This window comes from Manduca sexta, chromosome 15, assembly GCF_014839805.1.
Source record: "Manduca sexta isolate Smith_Timp_Sample1 chromosome 15, JHU_Msex_v1.0, whole genome shotgun sequence".
In the NCBI taxonomy this organism is placed as follows: Eukaryota; Metazoa; Arthropoda; class Insecta; order Lepidoptera; family Sphingidae; genus Manduca; species Manduca sexta.
The window spans coordinates 11,429,090-11,447,346 of record NC_051129.1 but is presented as its reverse complement, the minus strand read 5'-3'; the positions used below and the strand labels follow the sequence as shown (position 1 = coordinate 11,447,346).

General features: G+C 40.7%; 1 long non-coding RNA gene and 1 pseudogene across 1 annotated transcript; both read right to left on the bottom strand.

Annotated features, from left to right (window-relative positions):
- Positions 1–2,302: 2,302 nt before the first annotated feature.
- On the bottom strand, positions 2,303–4,928 carry LOC119189380. The gene is made up of 2 exons (XR_005112379.1): positions 4,847–4,928; positions 2,303–2,513 (listed from the first exon to the last, which is right to left on the bottom strand). It is a non-coding gene; the product is annotated as an uncharacterized LOC119189380 (long non-coding RNA).
- Positions 4,929–6,851: 1,923 nt separating this feature from the next.
- On the bottom strand, positions 6,852–18,148 carry LOC119189376 (annotated as a pseudogene).
- Positions 18,149–18,257: the final 109 nt, after the last annotated feature.

The window sequence follows — 18,257 nt, the reverse complement described above, 5'->3', positions numbered from 1 at the left end:
TTAGCATGTATTCTCAATCATTGGAAAAACCAAGACAAAATTTACCTCTAGATGCAGGACTAAAAATTTTAGCATAAAAAAAATTTGTTACGCGCCGCTATCCTAGTCGATGACATCGGGCGTTTCCGGAAGTATTCGGCTGCACGGTCAGGTTGGCAGAAGAGAAGATGTGTCACGCGGCGACTATTCTATTATTCTCTCTGGTTGGACGTTGACCAAAAAATGTCTAAAATTGTACTGTAAATATTTACTGTAAAAAGAGCGTTTAACAATATATTTTATTTAACATCCCAGGGTTTGTGTCTGATTTCGCTTCATCTGTAATACATGCCTGTCATAAAGCGATTGCCTTCATCAAGTATATACCTACATTTACTCACCACAAATATAAATATACCTAGTCTTGCCATAAATATTGTAATAAAGAAAAAAGAAAATTGTTAACTGCAAATAACATTTATTACTTTTACAGTGTGTCAGTTTAATACATAAATATAAAACAATTAAAAATATAAAAAGCTTATTCGAAGTGGTCTCCATTGGCTGCAATACAGTCCTTTAAACGATGAGGCCAGTTATCAATAGAAGCACGCACTCTTTCCATGGGAAAATTCTTCACTGCCAATCGTATAGATTGTTTTAGGGACTCCAAATTATCATGGCGTTTAGAGCAAGCTGTACTCTCTAAAACTGACCACAAATCATAATCCAGCGGATTAAGATCGGGACTAGACGACGGCCAGTCTTCAGCTCTGATGAAGTCCGAAACGTTCGATTCCAACCAAGACTGCGTGGACCGAGCTTTATGACCCGGCGCCGAGTCTTGCTGGAAGGACCATACTTGGTTATTGAACATGGTGATGTTAAGGGGCTTAACTACCTTCTCAAGAATGGTATCTTGATACACTTGTGCCGATGTTTTGATACCTTTTTCACAAAAAATATGGCTCAGTCACTCCTTCATAGCTAACACCCCACCAAACCATCACTGAAGTCGGATAATGTCCACGTTGCACTCTGTCGACTAATTGGGAAGCTTCCTTAGAGCTTTGAGCATAAATACGGTCATTTTGTTTGTTAAAATGTTGCTCAATTGTAAAAATTTTCTCATCCGTAAACAAAATTTTTCTGTGACCTCCCTTTGCGTACCGCTTCAGTAGTTGTTTCGATTTTACCACCCTATTCTTCTTTAAATTATCAGTTAAGAAATGGCCAGTGCGTCTCTTATAGGCTGCAAGTCCTAAGTCATCTTTTAAAATACGCGACATGGTTCTAGGTGCTATCTTCATTTCCCGAGATAAAATCTTTTGCTTTCGGACAGGATTTCTTCGAATTCTTTCCCTTACTGCTTTGACCACCTTTTTCGTACGAACACTACGTGGACGGCCAGATCTTTTCTGTCACAAACAGAGGAGGTCTCATTGTACCTATTAATAGCCCGGTACACAAACATTTTACTAATACCAAGTGTATGGAGAGTTTTAAAAATTGCATTTGGCTCCATACCTACTTTGTGTAATGCTATCACAGCGATTCGGTTCTCTTTATCACCCCACACCATTTTAATATCGCAAAATATTTTACAATGTATTGGCGCCAAAATGAGAAAACACAATGAACAATCGTATAAAAATGACAGATTCGAAATTCAAATGTAATATTTTTTTATAATTAAGTGTAACAGTATTTATGGCCAGACTAAGTATAACTAAGTCTAGGCCATTCAGCGGTCAGGACACAGCGCAGTACCTAGGCGTCGCCACGTGCGTCAGGCGTGTTGTACATCCATTGAGTATTGCACCATCTCATACATCCGACTACGTGACTCGTAGTTCACACCTATCAATCATATATGTGACTACGTGGCTTTTGTTGATACATAATACGTAAAAATTGGTACTGATTTTTGAAGAATGATATACTAGTCAGTATATCATTCTTCAGTCAGAGAGTCAGAGAGGCAGAGCAGTAAGCGTCGATTTACAAACTTTGTGGGTTCATATAACAAGATTTCCCCGAGATTGGATAGCCCGGAGAAATTATCAGGTAGATGGCAGTTCGTAATAATTGAGCTAAATCGTTTTCGCAATTTGCGTAAATCTTGTGTATGTCGACCATATATTGGTGTTACAAGTGCGAGTAGAAAGGGACAACTGAAAACGAAGTTAGATGTATTAAAGACAGTGCAGTACTACATATAAACCTTAAATATTATGTTTACGGAAATTTCACCTATCATTATATTTAGTAGATCTTCCCTGTCTTTATTTGTTGATAACTTGGGAAAAGTATAAAATCTATGTGCTCAAGGCTTGCAGTCTTTATTCAGTATAAACTTTCTTAATTCTTAACAAAAACAAAGTATAAAAATCATACAAAAAATATATCAAAAATATAACGAGCTACAGTTCTTGCTACAGTTCGTGCTGTACAGTAAAGCTCCCGGTCGCGGCGAGGCGCTGTCCGTGTCGGAGGCGCGCCACGTGACGGACATCACTCCGCCGACACTCTCGCTGCAAGGCACATACAATAATACAATAATATGCTACTGGCTTATGAGACCGCATTGTCATCCAGGAATTACGTGGTTTGATATCTGGAAATTGTGGGATCTCTCGCAGTTGATCGGGGTGCTACTATTGTCTCGGGAAACCAATGTGATATTTTTAATGTGGTACTTACCACTTTAAAGCCTAAGATATTATTTTTAGTCCCTAATTCTAATCATTGATCTGTTTAGGAAGATAATGCGTATATTGAATATAGTAGCTTTTGCTCGCGGCTTCGTCCGCGTTAAGGAGTTTTTCGGGATAAAAGTCCCGCTATATATTTTCCCGGGATAGAAAGAAGCCTATAACTTTTCCAAGGTCTTAAACTATCTCCATACCTAATTTAATAAAAATCCGTTCAGTAGATTTTGAGAAAATCAATAACATACAGACAGACAGAAAAGGGGACTTTGTTTTATAATATGTATACATTTTAGTGTTACGATATTAGGTGCTTTACTTGCTCATTTGTCTAATTACCTAATAAAACATTATTAACACAATCTCATTTAATAGTGAGTCCGAATTTTCTATAAAATATATTGGCTTTTAACATTGGGTTAATATAATATAACCGCATACTGCTATTAATATAGTGTCGAATATCATTCAAGAATAAAGAATATTTTCACCAGAAATCCCAATATCACTTCTGTGATAATTTTGTAGTGTAGTACGAATATGGTGTGTGCGTGCGTGTTTGTGACTGAAACTGTGGTGTTGCCGTTGTTATAATCTAAGAGCAGTAGTAGAGCCGTTAGAGCGAGTAAAAATGAAATTACTTTTAATTGATATTTATTTTGTTACAAACTTAATATTCTTTTTCATTGTACACATACAAATCGAATAAGTTATTCTAAAGTGTCACTTTCAAGAAGATAAGTATGTGGTTTTATTTTGTAACGCAATATCGAAAAAACCCTGTATACAGGGTGTCCCAGAAAGTAGTTTCAAGCGGAGGTCCAGAGATAGAGCACCCCTTGGGGTATCCGTATCACCCCCATGTATATTCCGCAATTTTTCATAGTTTTCGAGTTATGAATATTTTTCTGAATTTTTGAGAATTTTCGATTTGAACGATTAAATGTTTTCTTTTTAAAAAAGTAGCAGACTTATTCGAGATTTCTTTATTGCAACTAAATTTTCATTAGTTTTACTGTTTTGCTAATAACAATCAGCTTCGTAACTTTAATGAAAATTATGAAAATGTTGGTGTAAAGTAAAAACTTACGTTCTATGAATTATAACTTACATTTTCTTCTTTAAATTAAAAAACTAAACAGGTGATTTCGTGGTTCTAAGGTAAGGTAAGGTAAGACTAATAAGGTAAGACTCTCAACTTACATATTCATTAAAAAAACATAGTCCTTCATGGGAGCTATTTTGGCTAAAATCAGCCTTAAAAGACAGCAAGGTGGAAAATTCTTAAAATTTGCCATTAGATTACAATTATTTTTTTTTTACTTCTCATCACTCCTTATTAATGAGTTGATTAATTAGTTTGTAAACTCACCGAAAATGACTGCAAGAAAGCTATAAGTTAAACATTTGGCATATGCTTGTGTTTAAGTTCAATTAATTTTGCATGATTCGTTCTCGTGGTTTAAAGTTTTTAAACGTGGGTGTAACTCTATTACCTTTATATATAACTTTGAAAAAGAAGTCTCGAGTTTTCATATAAAATGCAGAGCAACTTTTCCCCTAATTAATATTTAAATAAAAGAACTTTGTAATGTAATTAGTGCAATCTATTACAAATAATTTTCTTCATTAAAATTTGCATTTTATTTTATACATCTAAAGTGAATGGTCGTATATTTGTGTGTTCCCACAACCGCGTGGACCATTAATTTATGTGCATCGAGTTTTATTTCATTTTATTATGGTGTTTAGGTGTCTCTATAGGATTTTCCTTATTCTAAAAATGTATTCCTTAAATTATCGGTTCGGTAAATTGTAAGGTGACATTTAGAGTTTTGAACATTTTACCTGCTCATAATTGAAGTAACTTTCAACATTAATTTATTAACTTATAAGTTTTGACAGTTAATTTAACTAAAAAAAAACTAGTTTCCCAAGACATATAATTATTTTAGTCCAACAAATAGTTTAATTGTTTTGTTATTTTCTGTTAAGATTTGAACTTTAAATGGATCTAGTGAAAAGTTTGGTAGAATTATAAAGCGTCGCTACGCAAACTAGGCTCCGTGTAATGTTTCCAAAGGTTTTATTTATCGGAAGTACAAGCGAGTTGAGCGTAGCAGTTGTATTGAAGTTGAGTGTGCAGGAGTCCTTACCCACGTCATCGCATTATAATTGAGCGGCGCGTGCGCTTGGCGGGCGGGGTGTGCGCGGCGGCGGGCGCGGGGCGCGCGGGGCGGCGGCGGCGCGGGGCGCGCGGCGTGCTCGCGGCTCCGCACCTGATATAGTCACAACTCACTCGTACAAATATACCTACAAGACTTTCACTCACACATTTTGTAGCGATTGTGGCTAGTGGCGTAATAAATGCAACAAATATTTTAACTCATGCATTTCATATTGGAAGGCTTAAACTATTTCTGAAGCATCGCAATCACTTAAAATTCTCTTGCAAATTTACGATGAATTTAAAAAAAAATATTAATTATTCAGGAAAAACTCAGGTTACTATAATCAATCGCGACATTTTACACGATTTAACAATATGCAACAAAACAAACGAATACAACCAACAACTACTATTACCTACTACAATAATAATACAACTATACTGATATCCAAACAGCAATATATCCCACACCAAATACAATATTACTAATTTATTAAATACTTGTACTTACTCTGTTTAGATCAAAATTATACATTACCTAAAGTTTGTAATAGCTAACGGCATTAATATTTTTTTTATTTATAACTTACTTTTATAGACATTTTTAAATAATATTATATACACATAAAAAAGAAGTTAAAAAAACTACTTGACCGATTCAAAAATGAATGAATTTTATACCAAAAGAAATTACGGGTTTGTAATTCAATGTTATAAACAATATATAAATCACGAAGCTCGTAATCAATTCTTTCCACCGAAATATTAGATCAAATGCTCACACACGTTTTAAAAACTACTGTATTTAAGAAATGTGTGTGCGTAGAACAGACAAGTGTTTAGTATATACCTATGTGTGTATAATTATGTGTGCTGCAGTTTCTATCATTTGCGAAGGGTGACTTTCCGATAGGCAATCCGACACAATATATAGGTACTACTACTATGCATGAATGTTGTCTGCAAATCTTTTAAATGAAAATTATATTTTACATAAGTTATGAAAGCCGACAGGAATCGGTTTATGAGCCCTTCGCCACTGCTTTCTATGTAGTAGTCACAATGAGAGCGACAGAATCTTATTATTTGCAGCAATAAGCATATGGCGCGTCCTTCGATGACCTAAGACATGGACTCTAAGTAATCGATAGCCTAAAATCGATGCGGATTTTTTCATTTATTCACGTCGTAGGTTACTTCAAGTGTGTGTTTACGAAAGCATTCACAAGCTTTAGGAATTTATGTGGAATGCGATTCACATCTACTTCTTCAGTTACGAAATGTTTTTTTTTAAAGTAAAAGTAGTAATATGCAATATCATAGATAATATGTTTCTTATTGCAGCCATAAACCAAAAATTTAAACCTGCTGAGACAAGAGTGGATGATGGGAATTTAACACAGCTGGTCCCGGCGTACAGGAATATGGCTACTATACACATACAGTTACGTCACTCACACGACATGACCAGTTTCCACGATTTTAATGTTATTGTGTATCGTAGGTTATTGACTGTAAACATTTCTTTTATACAGGGTCATTTTGAGATTGCGTTACTAAATGAAACCGCGTAATGATCTACTTGGAAATAACACTTTACAATAAATCCCTTAAGCCATAGATGTAAAATAAAAACAAATAAGTTTCGAACAAAATAAATATTAAAAAGAAGTAATTTAAATTTTACGCGCCCTATGCCACTACTACTGCTCTAAGAGAATTCGTCGCAGCGGCAATATCACACTTTCAATCAGAAATACACTCACGCACACGCCATGATCGCATTAAACTACGAAACGGTAAACAAAACGGAAAACTATAACCAGGATTTTTAGGGGTGAAAATATACGTCATTCACGGATGATTTTTGGCACAATGTCAGCAAAGGTGAAGACGAGTATGTGGTTTCATTTAGTAACGCAATGTCAAACTGACCCTGTATGTAGAATAATGTCTTAACAAATAGGTATGTTATAAATAAAATATATATATAAAATGTTTTATAAATATTATTTATTATAAAAATATACCTTAAACTAACTACAATAACATCGCAACAATTAACAACTCGACGACACAGTACCGACCACGCCTCTACGCAGAAAACTACACTCATAACAATTCAATTCGTACAAATTTCTGAATATTACACAAGTTGAAATCCGGCAATTTTCCTCATTGGTTATTAACTTCAGGCATCATGTACTAAGGTTGTTATATAACTTTGCCGGTGTGAAGTTAGTCACGAGCGGCTCCGTCTCTATCGTCAGTGACAGCAGACGTAGAACTAGTGACGTGACTAACTTCAGAACGGCAAAGTGTCGCCGACAGTTTTCCAATAAACTTTAAAAGAACGTAAAGGAAATTTGTTTGACCTTTGCAACAAATACACCGAATGAATAATAAAATTATATGTGTTAAAATTAAACATTGTTTTGTTTTACCTCATCCGACGTTAATGTAACTCAACATGGCAATACAAACCCTGTAATTACCAAACAATTCATCATTTATTTCATTTTTGCCATCGACTTGAGGATATCGGCTAGGATTATTTATTGAAATCGGCAGTAAAACTACATTAACTACAACTACATACTTCAATATAAAAATACGTCAACATTACAAATAACACGTTATATCCCGTCCATACGTTACACGATATTACAAAATCAATTACCACATAAGGCTCTTCAATACATAGATATGTCATAATATAACTACAAACAATAGGTATGTTGACTATTTTCGTACATATACTAAAACTATAAATAATTTGTATTGTAAAACTATAGCACAAATAATAACGTACATAATTCCTTAATAGATTCCAAAGAAATGTCAATTTTATAATTTACTAGACTGAGACGGCATCAACACCATTGACGTCATACACAATATGTTTTATCAAATTTGCATGTAAAATTGTTTCAAGAAAATAAATTTAACAAAGAATGAACGCTTACTTTTTCGGAGTTCATCAGTACATTTTATTTTAATGGTGTTACTATGAAGTACGTAGTTCATTAAATTGAATAGTCAACATACCTATATGGAGTCTAAATTCGAATCTGACTTCGAAATAAAAATGTTGAAAAATGAATATTTGAAATTCCTAAGTAGGCCTAGTAGCAAATAGATGTGTTTGTATAACATAAGTGTGTAGTGGTTCACCCGGGCGGGTCCTGGTCGGAGTCGGCGTTGTCGTCGTCGTCGTCGTCGTGCTGGCGCGTGCGGCGCGCGTAGTGGCGGCGCGCGGGCGGCGGCCGCTCGTCGGGCGCGTCCGTCAGCAGGCTGTTGCGGTAGGCGGCCAGCGGCGCCCAGTCGTCGGCCCACTGCACCACCTGCACGATGCGCGCGTCCAGGAAGCGCAGCACGTGGCGCTTGTCCTGGCGCAGCAGCTTGCCCGAGAACTCGCCCAGCGGCTCCAGGAACAGCAGGTGCGGCGGCGCGCCGCCCGGCGCCTGCTCCAGCGCCGCGAACGCGATGCCGGCGCGGTGCAGCGCCGTCAGCGCCTCGCGGTTCTTCACCGCGTCCAGCCCGAACATCACCGAGAAGCGCTTCGCCAACTCCTGCACCGTAGCACACGACACATTACACAACATTTACTATACCATCGAGTAGCGCATAGAGCACGCGAGGCACGCACCTTGAGCTCGAGGAACTCTGGCAGCTGGCGATGCGGGTTGGGATGCCGCTGCAGCATGTCGGTGAACAGCGCCTGCATGGCCAGCTCCATGGTTAGAGCGCAGTTCATTTTGTTAATCTCGCGCGCCTTACTCAGCGTCGCTTTGATTATGTCGCCGTAGTCGTTGTAACACTGCAACACAACACACAAACCACTATGAACATTATGTCGCTTAAAACAATTTTGTCAAATGGATTAACAACCAAACTAAATCAACATCATTATGCCTAGACTTGCATTATTTTCACAGCAGTAAGACATATTATCTTAAATATGAAAAAACTACTATCGACAATAGCCAAGCTTTTCCCGGCCTGCATCACTGCTTACACTCGCGAGAGCGGAGGTGTATACATTGACAAATACAGAGTAGATATAGCATGATGAATAACCTTGATGTAATGTTTGAAGACGTCTGCAGCGCGGCGGATGGGCGCCACGTTGTACACGATGAGCTTGCAGTACGCGGCGAGGAAGTTGCGACGCTTGTGGAGCTCCTCGATGCGTCTCTCGTCTTGTCCGTCTGTAAGCGCCGATACACTGCACACGTCACGCACACGCCCCGCAAACGACACGCACGGGACGTCTCAACGCAAACATCTCCACAAATATAATAACACGACGGGTGAAAGGAAAATTGACATAAGCGACAATATTTTTCTTGAAAATTTAAAATACGTTAAAAAAAACGGCACAAAAAGACACTGACTTGAAAACTTGCATATAACTTCATATCGCAATAAAAATTTCGCTTAAGTAAACGAGCCTTTCAACCGTTAAATTTGTATTATGTTTTGAATATTTGCCTGAGACGTCGCGTCCATGTGTCCGCTGTACACGGACCACTCCCACCAACCACCAGCTGCGAGTTGAATAATAACGCAACCGCTATACAAATGTACTGACCAGCGTTCAATGGCGGATACGAGTGGTCTGTGTGCGTGTACACTAAGTTTAACCTCAAGCGTCACCGTGCGTAGTCACTGAACAGTATCGATAGTTTACCACACAGTGACTGGGCCTTGAGTAATGTACGTCATGCATCGCTCTATCTACATATTATGACAGAAGAAGCTCGCGCTCGCGGCAGATATTAGTGGCGGGAATCTCCCACGTTCAATTTAGTACAAGCTCTCCACTGCCGTACCTACGCCACGGTTTACTGATTCGAGTAGAAGTAATGACTGCCTTGAATACGTTATACATTAACATTTTTAATCTCCTATCTTGATTCCATTCGAATATATTATATAGGTCGGTAGCAGCATGCTTCACATGCTTAGCAGAATGAAATTTCTCAAAAATATTACGATAAGCCGCATTCTTAACTGCAATACCTATTGTTTGAGTTCAACACAAGGCTAATCATAACTAGTGCAAATGATATTATTTATTGCTATCACATTATCAACTACGGCTATCATTACCCCCACTCATCTACAATTATTATATTTTACATCGTGTCAGGTAGCAAGAAACAGTAAAGCAATATTTTGTTTCTATGAATAAAAAAACCTTTTCATTATTGTATATTTACTATACTGTTTCCAATATCGTAACACGTTTGAAGTCATAAAATAACAACTAAACTACTTTTCCAGACACCAATAACCGAGTATTTCACTTATTTAATCACAATAGTAAAGAATAGAAGGCAACAAAATCAAAAACACTTCACAAGTCATGCAAAAATGATTCACAAAACTCTCAAATGTGTTAGAATGAATTTTATCTCAATCCGACACCGCGAGCGAACACTTCTCTGTAAACAAACAGCCGGCGCGCGTCTTCATACAATTTTTGAACATTCTTGAATTGTGACCATATTATTTCTCAGCCGTCGCTTGCATCGCACGTTGCCGCTTTCAGTAACACAATATACTTAGCCGACAAATATATGGGCGAAAAGGTAATATTTAATGCCATCATTAGTCGTCATATTTCTCGACATTGCTATTAAATTTAGAAAAATAAGCCGTGTTTCTCGGTATAATTTATGTATAAGTAATAAACTGTGGAAGGAAAACAGACACGTCGATGGACCGACGGACACAAGCGACGACATGTCATAAGCGACATTCGGTGTCGCCGTTTGGAAATGAGCCTCCGCGGAATTCGCCGTCGGTTTCGGATTGCGTCGATGAAGCGGGCGCGACAAATTTTCCCTTAGTAATGTTAGGTGACTTGTACGCGGAACGTGGGCGTCGTTCCCTTGTCGGGTCGAGACAAAAATATGCATTATTGGCGCGCGGCGGCGACGACACGCGGCGGAACGCGGACCGACTCGCACCGAACACACGTCACACAGCGGACGCAGCCCAGGGGTTATTCTCTATGACAGCGTGAGCTCGTAACACGGCCGGGTTACGGTCTCTTAGAGAAATTATTTCAATTGTTACAAACGCCATTAGGTGCGTTACGTGCTTATTATGAACTGTCAAAATAACGTGTAACATAGGGAATCGGGCCCTGTCGACGCCTCTCTGCGGAGCGCCGCGGCCGACTGACTCGCCGCGCCACTGCCAGTAGGGGCGCCTACTGATCAGAGCAGCCGCGGCGGCGCGTGCGCCGGCCGGTGTGGGTGGGTCGCGCCATTACTAAGGTAAAATACGCCGTCGGTGTGTCAACTAGTGCGAACGGAGTGCGGAGCAACTGGCTTACCGGCGTCGGAATGTCACGGACACGACCCGCCGCACGCACGGAGCGTGACATGCAACCAAACATACCACACCGTTACCGCGACTGCACCGCGACGGCACCGCCACGGCACCGCCACGGCGCGGCCGCGGACACAACTCGATGTCGCGACGGTCACGAGTGCAACGCACAGACCAGCCTGCCCGTTCATTACGTCTCGTACACGTGTCGGGGCGCTCAGTAGCACATTAGGACAACAACAGTGGGAGACGTCGTCGACGGGTGCGCCCGCGCGGTCGCGACATCCGAACGCGTTCATGTGACACGCAACACCATCGCTTCTTCTCCACATCGCTCGTAGTGAACGGAAATAATGCATATTTTTTCTCACGGTCACTGTTCATATGCAGTGAAGTTACATTTTGTACACAGATACAGTTCCGAGTGCAATTATTTGCTACACGTTTCACATTAAATAAAACAATACATAGAAAATTTCCAATAAGAGGCACGAAAGGATAAAAATTACATTGATAAACCCAATTTGGACAAAGTGCAAAAATATCCAGACTCACCGCTCCCGAACCACACCAACAACGGACCAGTACATAGTGTAAGCTTTTACTACACAATGTTTTTTTCATTTGGTTTGATGATCATTGATTGTAACCACAAAATCCATAATATACATAAATACACATACATGTATGTATATTGTGTATGTACATTTTCATTACTAGGTCAGTAAAAAATATTTAATCATAAAATATGATTCAGTATCGAATACATATATATAAAAATATGATATACCTCACCAGCTTCATTTATCTACGGAATATTGAATAACTCACTGTATTAAGTTATTATGTCAAGATCCCTAAAATTTCGCGGAGCTTGCGCGCGGACTGTAGTATGCCTTTTGTCATGGTTTATCATCAAGTAAATGTTTTGTTCAGTAAATATTAACCTTATGTGTATTATCATCCAGTAACTGCATTTTGTGAAATTATAAGTTCTAGTTCACATGAAACTATGTATGAAAAATGTATATATTCAGTACCACGGGTTGTTATATTAATGTGACTAGTGGCCGTGTGCACCGCGTAGTGTGTGTAGTGTAATTACCGTAGTTGTGGTGCACGAAGACGAACTCCTGTATGAAGTCGTTGAGCAGGTCGCACAGCTCGTTGTCGGGCTCCAGCACGAGCTGCTTCATGGCGGGCTCGCCGGCGTGGTGCAGCGCGTACAGGTTCTCCGCGAAGAAGATCAGCAGGTCGCACAGGCTCGTGTACGCCTAGGTGTTACGACAGTGTCAGTACGTACAGAACTATCAGCCGTATGTAGTAGTGTGCGCGCGGGTACCTCCTCGCGGAGCTCGGGCGCGAGTCCGTCGCGCACGATGAGCTTGCAGTGCGTCGCGTACGCGTGCAGCCGGTCGCGCACCGCCGCCACCGCGCCCGCGCCGCCCGCGCCCCGCCCGCGCCCCGCCCCGCCGCGCTCCTCCAGCGCGTGCAGCTCCCACACCAGCGAGTAGAAGCACGCGCGCACCACGTACACCAGCGCCTGCGGCACACCACCAACCGATACCGTTATAATATTATGCAATATTCACTAAATAAAAAATAAAAATTTTGCTTTTAAACAATTTTAAAAAACCCAACTTTGCTGTTACCTGTGTCGGCATCTGCGTCTCATTCTGTTTGAGACACTTGGGCAGGTCCTCAAAGAGCGAGTCCCATATGTTGGTGTCGTTGAGATTGTGGCACATGTACATGATGGAGACCTTGCGCAGCGAGTTAATCACGTTGAACACCTCGTCCGCGTCGGGCGTCTCCCCGCCTTCAATGAGGCTGCGGTACTCGTCGATGGCCTCCTTGTATCGGTTGACGCATGCGTCGGTAATGGTGGCGCGCGCCACATTGCACTTGCTGTACACCGAGCACCCCTCCGAGCAGAGGAACTCCAGCGTGCGGCCACACGTCTCCAGCACCTCTGCCTCTGTTTGCACATTCACCATATCGCGGATCTTGTTTAGAAGTAGCGTCAGATTCTGTACGGATCAAGTACCAAAAGCAATAAGTGAGTGAAAATGTTTAGGCACTATTCCAAAAAGAACTGATTTATGCCAGAAAAGATAAGGTAACATCAATTAGATAACATTTTACGGTACACATTTCATCTTATGTGCCGCAAACAAACTGCGATAAACTATGACTTAGAGAATAATGACTCACAGCTTCCTGCCGCTGCGTAGTGTAAAGCTCGAGGTCAAAGTACTGTGGAATGGAGACCAGATTGGTGAGCTTCTCGGGGTCGGCGCCGAACTTGTCCAGCAGCGCCGGCAGTGTCACTATGAAGTGCGCCGTCATCTTCGCGCGGTCATCGCTCACCACCTGCAACGATAGTCACATTTACAACGTAACTACTAACGGAAATGTAGCGGATAAACTGGAATGGTGCTAATATATAAGAGAAAAGCGATGTAAGGTGGCAACATGAAGGATTTTGTTGAGTTGTTGAGGAACGATATTGTTGGGAGAGCTGAGCAAAACAGATTAAGCTACATTTGTGTCCTGTACTATAACATCAGGTGTAAGATTCCGTTACCTTGGCCTGCTCCGGCTTGGAGAGCATGTGGTGGTGCTTGCGACTGGCGCCGCGCCCCACGGGCGGCTCGCCCGAGCTCGCCTGCCGCACGCAGCACACCATCAGCTCGATCAGCGACGACTCCTGCGATACATATACATTGTACAGTCCGCGAGCCAAATCTCACCAAACATATTGAATAGTGGTGTAATTAATGCACTCAATTTGTCCATATTACCTTATCAATGTAAGATAAGATCAGGCGACATTGCATGAATTAATATCAAGAAATCACTGCAGTAACTCATTACAGCATCATTCCAAAAGATTGCTTAGAGCCTGTGTGGACTGTACATTCTCCTTGAAGCCTCGTCACACAGTACCTAACAATTCTAGTACTTAATAAAAATACAAGACATTTGGGTGTACTAAGACCAAAGCCCAAGATAAATACTTTTGCTGTGACACAAAATTATTATGATAGAAATCAAATTCACTGTTGTATCCCTTGAGATGTAGAAAATAGAGATAACCTGTCTGTTATCGAGCGCCTCTTCGCCGGGGCCCGCCTCCTCCAACAGCAGATCCGTCATGCACTCCCAGTCTTTCATCATGGGATTTGACTCGATCAACGAATCCACCAGGTAAAGCGCCATGCTCATGTAACTGTTGGAAAATGTAATATTGTGATACATGTGAAACTTGTTTCATCATGAATATAGAAGTCTAACTACACCACAAAGTTCTGTGGCAAATCAATTGAATTTGGCCTGTCATAAATCTGTTTAGATTTTTTTAAGTCCTGATGCACAGAAAGTCCATTTTCTAAATGGTCTCATTTTAAGCCAGAGACCCGTAGCATTGAGTCCGTCATGGCGTTACCTCACTGGGTATGTATAACATTACAGAGTAAATAGCGTGGTTATAATGACCTCGGACTCGATGAAGAACTGCACGAGGTCCCTGATGAGCGGCGTGTTGGGCAGCCGGCGCTTGCCGCGGCGCGAGCGCTGCTCGGGCACGTCGTCGGCGCGGAACAGGCGCACGTTCAGGAACTCGCCCGCCGCCGCCGCCACCGCGCGCCACGACGAGTACACCAGCTCGTACACGTTCTCGCAGTCCTTGTCCGTCAGCACGTCTGGGTGCATCCTGCGGCACCGCACACTCGATCGAACGCGTTACACATCACATGGGTGTAAATAAATTATTAATATCAGCCCAATAGCAGTGAGGGTAGAGCGGAACATAAACTGGATACACATAGAAGGTGTTCTACTCTTCCTTACTTCACCATAGCCGTGTAAATATTCACTCACTTCAGTATGGCAATGACGAGCCTAACGGCGTGTACTGCGACTTCCGTCTCCTTGTCCAACGACATAGACAAGTACGATACGCGGTCCTTAAACTTGGATGTGAACAACTCTAGCTTGCCCTTCAGCTCCTCACACTCATACAATGGCTGGAGAGCTTGTAGACAACGCAGGCGTTACCTCACCCACCTGTGGAAATATGTACATATCAATAACTAACAGTGATACTGCCATATTCATAATAATATTACTATTTGAGTCACATTTTAACTTTTTTTTCATTTATCCCTTACGCTTTCCTCTACAATTTTAGCTATTATCTAGGGAGAAAATGTTTGGTTTGAGGATCAATTCAGTGTACTATAATGCAATTTTGAGTCTCCACAATAGTTACTTACTTTGTCATGAAGTGTCCAGCCAATATACTTGAGATACAGATCATCAAGGAAGTGTGCTGGAAACTTCTCCATCCAGATGCCTATCTCAGCCATGGTGATGGCCCTGATATCAGGCAGCGTGTCCCTGTAGCGGTGCACAAACACAGATTTGAACATGTAGGAGAGCATGTTCTTGATCTCCTCCATGTTTTCCTCAAGCTCCCTGCCGGCTTGGCGACAAGCACCTCGAGGCGCTCGGTGGCGCGCTTGTCCCGCGCCTTCAGCCGCTCCGCCTCGTACTGGCGGCGAGACAGTTGTCGCAGTTCACACTTGTCAGCAGCGCCACGTCCACCAACGGTCATCAGCTTCATCACTAACAAATATCATAATTCATTCAAATTCTATTACAAATTTATTTACTTATAGATGGATTTATAAAAAAGGGTATATTTTAATTTTTATTAACTGACTCGGTAGCAAAGTTCTATGGTTCATGGTTTAACAACACTCTGTGACCACTGAAAGGATTTGTTTGGTATTTTATGTGGGTGCTGTTTCTTAATTTGGAATAAATTCAAACCAATCTTGTACTTATTGGATAATAAAATGGTAAAAATATGAAGTTAGGAATTATTAAAAGTTTTACAAGAAAAACTAGAAAGACATGTTCTGGCAGATTAACTTATAAAAAAATAACTTGGTTGATTCATCAAAAGAGATGGAATTGGTAACTACCAAGAATTCTGATATTTTTTGACATAATAGCTGTCAGTTATCATTCGCAGATATAAAGGATAATTGAAAAAATAATCTTAAAAATTGTGGATCACAGGGGGGGAACATTCCAAAGTAACATTTATATTTTGCAAGTGTTCTAAATAACTGGAATATTTAAGTAAAATAAGATTATAAAAATCTCAAAGTTGGAGGTCTTCAAAATATATTAATATAATTTATTCATATTCAATGATATTTTATTAGACCCGTTTTTAAGAGTTCTATCCAAATATAAATAAATTATTGTGACTAGATTTTTTGTGAAATATAAACCATTTTTTGGGCATGTTCTTTCACTTTTCAATTACTCTCTGGCATCAGCTATAATCAGATGTTATATGGAAAATTTTAAACTTTTCATTAGCTGAAATAATGTCTCCCTCTTCCAATTAGTTCCTACATTACAGATTTAGCCCTACACTATATTGTATGTAATGAAAATGTTAAAGAACTGAAATTTCACTTACAATTGCAAACCAATAAGACAATAATGAACAATACAAGCCAGCTGCTAGTTCCTATTAGAAATACTGAGCACTTACCAGCCAGTGTGGCAGTGTGTCTGAAAGCTCTCACTTGAGAGTCAGAGAGCCCTGTGAGCAGTGAGATGATATTGTCCATCAAGTATTGGTCATAGATGATGGAGTACTGGCACATCTTCACCAGGGTCTGGATGAACTCACAGAAGTTGGGCGAACTTTTCCATGTCTGTCGGACATTATCAGTGGATATTCACCACTTTCCTGTTAGAGATAAATGCAGGAATTCATTATTTATGTTCAGCTTTGAAATGGCAAGACATAATGTGATGGTACAATTAAGTAGGTCACATGATGACAAGTGATAATGACTTTCCATAATTAACCATGAACCTAAGAATAATTATTATATTGTACATTGGGATGATATACAAATTGAAGGAATTTGTCAGGTGTGCACCAGCTTATCCTCTCCTTAAGTAACTTTTACAGACCAGAATTATTAAAGGTATTATTAATATGGCTCTCCATATACAATTTTAGCAGGTTTGTGTGGTACATCATACAGAAACTAGTATGTTCATGCTGTAGTTTACAGTATCAATAGACATACTGACATAACAGAAAAAAATAAAAATAATTTTATTTTAGCATTAGCATTGACTATTAACAAATCTAGAAAATGCTATATATCACCTCATCAAACTCCTGTGTCATCTTTTTGATGATGAGTGTGTGGTCCATCTGTGCCATGTCTGGTGTGACCTTCCCACGGCACCCTGATGAGTTGATGAAGAACTGCATCAGTTGAACCAATGCCACCTCACGGTTTGTCTTGTATTCCTCAATCCACATATCCACTACTTGCTAAAATTAAACAAATAAAAAATCTTTATCAAGTGCTTTTACTATCACAACAGTTTATAAGTTAGAGCTTATGAAATAACTCACATTGATAGCAGTCTTATTGAACCTCAGTATGTTATAGAGACTGTTCTCGTCGTCACCGGGCAGCAGCACGGGAGGTGGCGAGTACGCCGGTGGCGGAGCGGCACCTCTGCCCCGGCCACGCCCGCGGCCCCCTCGGCCACGCCGGCGCAGCGGCGGCGGTGGTGGCGACTCGGCCAGCCGACCCACGTACCCACCATCTCCACGCCTACCGCGACTGCGGGTCACACGCTTTGTGGGCGTTGGCGATGGTGATCTCGGCTCCTCTTCTTCATGATGCGACTCGTCAGCCTCCTCTCGTGGCGCCTCAGTTGCTGTCGAGTTTACCGGCGCGCCAGCATTAAACCCGCTATAGCTTGGCGTCTCGGGCTCGTGCACAGACTGGCCGCCATAATCAGTCATGGGAGTCGCCGGGGTCATCGGATTCACGTACTCCGGAGGAGGGTCATCCATCCGGATGCGTTTCCCGCCGCGACGATGCATATTGTTGTGTAAACTTAACACAAAATTTAACTAAAATACATCACATTTCTCAAACACACATTCTTTAGCTTATACAACATTGAAAATGCATTAAGGCGCATATATATGT